Raw genomic sequence first — 5300 nt, 5'->3', positions numbered from 1 at the left:
GTCGGTCGGTCGGTCGGTCTGAGTGTGTGCCGTACACGGCGGTGGAGACGACCTCGACGCGGCGGCGGCCGGACTCACTGCCGCCGTGCCAGTGCTGCCACCGCGACCGGCGCGAAACGACCGTGCGCCGCGGAACCGACGTGTAAAACCATGACCTTGCGCGACGCGCGTGTAGGCCAACCATAATATTATGATCTCGGCGGCGATCACGTGTTGTGTTTTGTACACACGTACGTAATACACTGTGCCGTGTTCCATGTCCGCACGGAGAGAAAAAAAAACACATAATTATTATTATTATTATTATTATTACAAGTGTTGTTAAGGCGCGCGTGTCAAACCGTCAGCTCTTTGGTTCCTCGAGAGGTACGGCGGGGGATGGTCAAGGACAATGTAATATTATTATTACCAGAACATATTTGAATACGAAAACGGCGACTGTTCGACCGGGTCGCCGCCGTATGTTAAGGCGATTTGTCGCGGATACGTTTTTCGAGGATCACGGTTGACCGCGTGGTCCGAGTGCCGGTCAGCCGTCGTTTGAAATCGGGCTTGCGTGTTCGACGCTTACCACGTTACGCACGCGTCGCGCTATTGTTGCGTCGGTATCGCGCGATTAAATGAAATTCCTTCGGATCGCGTTTTACGAACGATTTTTCGACCGGGATGGGGGGGGGGGAAATGCCGAAATTTGGAAAACCAACGCGCGTCCGACGTAGTAATATCGTTTAAAACGTAAACAAATAGTGTTCGCGGGCCGCCGACACCGATCGAGCGATAATGATCGCACGAATATTATTATTAAGATTTTTTGTTATTATCACGTCTCGTTCTGTTCGCAGTACCCCCCGCACGCGCGATCGCCGTGTTGAGAAGAAAAAAAAAAAAAGTTCTCGAGAACTCCGCGACGGCGCAAAGCGTAACCCAACCTGAAGACGGGCGCGAATGGGAAATCGGACCGAACCGTCCGTGAGGTAATACGATACGCGTTTTGCGCTTCGGATTTCAACGGACGCGTGTACCGCCCGACATCGCCTCCGCGCAGCGACTTCCCTGCACCGCGTGCCAGGATTGCGATTTACACCGAACCCTTGCCCGCCACACAAACGTGCGTCGATCGAAATGTGTCGATGTGGGCCGTACACTGTTATCGGCTGAACTGTACGACGTGTATCGGGAACGGATCTGGAAATATGAATTTGAGAGGAGGGGGCGCTGCGTTTACAGATAGACGAAATACATCGTTTCTGTGCATACAAATGGATATTAATCGTGACTTATTTTGAAAAGACAAAATACGAAAAATCTACAAGTTCATTTGTTTTTCTACCGTTCTTCGATCGAAGACATACCTATTAAGTATTAATTACATAATACGTCCGAACGGAGGGTTGAAGCCCCGTTGGATTCGCGTCTTACGTGTTAATACACGCCGTCGACGCGCCGTCGTCAAATCGTTTTCGATCTTCCTTGCTCCCGTTTTCGAAGCCCATGTCGTGAAGACACGATAATATTCTACCTACGTGACGCCTATTCTTAATCGTTTACATGGGCTTTGAAAATGCGAAGGTGGTACTGGTAGGGGGGGGGGAGAATATTTATAAATTACCGAAACGATGTGTCTGCTTGAAAATCGTTCGCCGAATATTGGAACGAAGCCACGGGACAAGCCCGACGATTATTAATTGCATCGTTTACCGATATTACACCTCGTGAAATCTACACCGTGAGCACAAATAACCATATATGGTCGATTATAATTGTTTTTTTTTTTTATTTTGCTGACCAGCAATGATGCACGCGCGATCTCTTTGAAAAAACATTATTTGATTTCGTGTTGATAATAGGCACGACACGTAAAAACATTTATTTTTTTTTCCCTATCTTAAGATTGGTTTTCTCGAATGTAATCGCAATAAATGTTTTCTCAAATTTTCTCTGTCCTCTACCGTGTCTTTTTGCTCCTTGCAGGAAGCATCCTTTATTGCTCGGCCGATGGATTTTATTCTAGGCACTTCTCTTAGTCGTGTTCCTTTTATCATTCCCTCGATTATTTGACTATGAAATTCGTTTTCGTGTCTTCTCTTTTTTTTTAAGAAATATGTTTTTTACTCGAACTATTTCGTTTCTGATTTCCATCAGTTGATTTCCCATATTCTGTAATAATACCGTCCAAGTACTTGAAATGATTTACTTGCGTAATTACTTTGTTACCTGATGTTATATCCATTGTTTGTGTGTTGTTCTTGTAGGGTTTTAGTCTTGGCTGCATTTATTTTTTTAGACTATAATCATCAAAAGTGTTATACACTTTTATATTTAATAAAAATAATAGTGTATCAAAAATGTTTTACCTATGACTATACTTCAGAAGGGGCAAGGATTCATATGATTGTTCGTATTGGGACTCCTCAAAACCTAGTAGCAGCTCTGCCCTACAAAACCTATATAATAAGCAGCAGTGACGTACAATTTAAAATACGTATTCAGAATGCATGGAAGTTCATAAAAATGTACGTCAATATCAGTTCCTCACCGCTCAACCATACTCGTATTATTATGACGTATAGACTATATGTATAAATGGATCTACGTACCACGATTTCTTCACCACATATAAAATAATAATAATAATATAATACTATTATCACAATAATAATTAACATATTATAATATGTATGCATATATATAAGATAGTAATATTATCAGTGAATTGTTGTTTAAGTCAAATTCGATTTCGCTATAGTATGATATGTATATAAGTAGTATAAAAGCAGCAGCGACCTTGGGTAAGACGATCCCATATCGCGTGTTATATGTGTATATATGTGTGTGTGTGTGTTTGTGGTACAAATCGCGTTCATTCGATTACGCATCGTTCCTTGGCAAATTATGCACACAATGTATTATATTACGCGTTCCATATTTTTTTATGCAAAAACCGCTATGAAAAATTTCAATGTTCCAAATGGTGCTGGCGCAGCTTGATCTCCAAGACATCGTACACCTTCACGTTGTCTTATATGTGTATTTGCTATAATTTACAATAATATGAAGGTATTATTTGTAATGGTAACGAACGAAGTATCGATGGGAATATTGTACTCCATTCCCGCCTTAAACAGTCTTAAATATATTTAAAGATGTACTATATTTTAGCATAATACGTTTCGTTAAATACAAAATAGTAGTTTAAGGATTTTTTTTTTTTTGGAATGCACACATACAATGTGTGTATTCCAAATTATAAAACCAAGTTAAACTATTTACCCAAATTCATAGGAAATTAATCGTATTGGCCGAATCTTTATTGCGGTACACTGGTGTATCTATAACAATTAGTAAAAACTTGGGATACAGTGTAAGCAATATTATATTATGTAATCATGTATCTGCGAAATCTATTTTAAATAATGTCATTTCAAAACGACGATGTACAAAAATACATTTATTCGTTTTCAAAATCTAACCCTATCATTATTTTTATTGTACTGATATCATCGTGATATTAAGAGTTTTGAATTGTATCTGTCTTGGAAAAATTCTTTAAAACGTTTTAACATTTAAAATATAATACAAAATAATGATTACTTTACAAAGTGATTACATGGTACTACGGTGATTCGATGTAGCATTAAATCAGATATTGTTTTCAGTCAGTAATTCGAATTTAAACCCCTTCCCATTGCAGAATTAGATATACGGTGCACTGAACGTTTTATTACATTATTCAATATTATACTTACTATACAGCAGCTTATAACTGGTGTTATGATTTTGTATTCAATACAAATAAGTGGATACAATTATAATTTATAATGATTCACTTATGCTTATAGGTACCTATACGTATACGTACATTTTGTACTACGGGCTATATTAAAAGTGTTATTTTTGTATAGAAAAATCATCATGTTTAAAAATTGGTATATTACAAACGTTATATTGGTGTAATAATAATTATTTTTACTTGACAATTTTTGTTTTTTCTTTAATAATTAATTCATAACGTTAATAACTGGGACAGTCGGGGCATACTGCAGCGAGACAAAGGTCAGAAATGCGTAACAATAATATAAATTTGAATACGCGGAATGTCGTAATGTTCTCGTCGATCGAATGATGATAAATATGTATACATCAATAAAGTTTTACTTGTATATAATACTGTAGTAATGAAAGAGTGCAGTCGTGGCGTTCGAATTAAACTTTTTACGTTTATAATACTATTATTTTATGTACAGGGTTTATTATAATATGCAAATAATATCAACATATGTGGCTGACCAGGTATTTTTAATTTAAAGCACAGATTAAACATTAAACTCACATTATACAAGTGAAAAAAATTCAATGGTCAATAGTTCTAACCTCTCTTTTTCACTTCTGTCTCGTCCGTCATTTGTTCTCGTCGCCATATAAAGATTTCTACTATATGTTTATATTATTCTTAATAATATTATTAAATCTTACCGTCTCGATATATCAAATACAAAATGACTGTGTGTGTCTGCATTTGTTTACGATGTCTTTAGCCTGGAGTATTTAAAATATATTCATGGAACACGGAAATGTGATACCCTTGTTGTTGTCATCCTTTGTTTATCTTTTTCATTATTTTCAAACATTTTTGTCTGTATACAATCATTACAAAAAGTATTAAATGATACATTTTTAAAATACATCGGCGCATGTGCCCTGTTTTTACGTAATGATTCGAAAATACTGTTTAAATATTTACGCATACAAATGTTAAATGTTAAATGTTGTTTTAAATATTTCTTTATTATATACAATAAATTATGTTTAGTGTAATTAAACACTAGTTTTTGTCAATTCTTTCCGTACAAAATAGTGATCTGTTTTTAGTAAATTTTTGTTTATCAATAAACAATACTTTACATCATTTTTTAATTTATGGTGCACGAGCGTTTAATTTAAACAGACTTTTATTCAATAATGCACATAATATAAATAAAAATTAATTACTATCTGTATAATTTGTGTTGTATTTTTAGGTCAAGGATATACGTAAAAACTTAAAAGTTATACGTGAGTGACAATAAAAATCAAATTTTAAACACATTTAGATTTATGCGAGAGCACTAAACATCTATAATAATATAATATATCTATTATACAAATATAATAGGCTGTGCTACTATAAATTGTTATTAATTTCAAGATTACTTATCTGATTATTTCCTCTATTAAAAAAATGATTGGAAATTCACTCGACGTTTCTAAAAATCGAGAAATGTCCGTATAAAATGTTTTAATTGTAAAATAATAATAATTAT

At 35.5% G+C, this 5300-nt stretch overlaps 1 long non-coding RNA gene across 1 annotated transcript; it reads right to left on the bottom strand.

Moving 5' to 3' along the window:
• Nucleotides 1–10: 10 nt before the first annotated feature.
• LOC112690834 lies at nt 11–2589 on the bottom strand. Its single transcript, XR_003149255.1, has 3 exons — nt 2355–2589; nt 2215–2285; nt 11–2157 (listed from the first exon to the last, which is right to left on the bottom strand). It is a non-coding gene; the product is annotated as an uncharacterized LOC112690834 (long non-coding RNA).
• Nucleotides 2590–5300: the final 2711 nt, after the last annotated feature.

Source organism: Sipha flava, unplaced genomic scaffold (assembly GCF_003268045.1).
Source record: "Sipha flava isolate LNK unplaced genomic scaffold, YSA_version1 522_pilon_pilon, whole genome shotgun sequence".
Taxonomy (NCBI): domain Eukaryota; kingdom Metazoa; phylum Arthropoda; class Insecta; order Hemiptera; family Aphididae; genus Sipha; species Sipha flava.
Note: the sequence above shows the minus strand (reverse complement) of the source record. Positions and strands in the feature narration are given on the sequence as shown.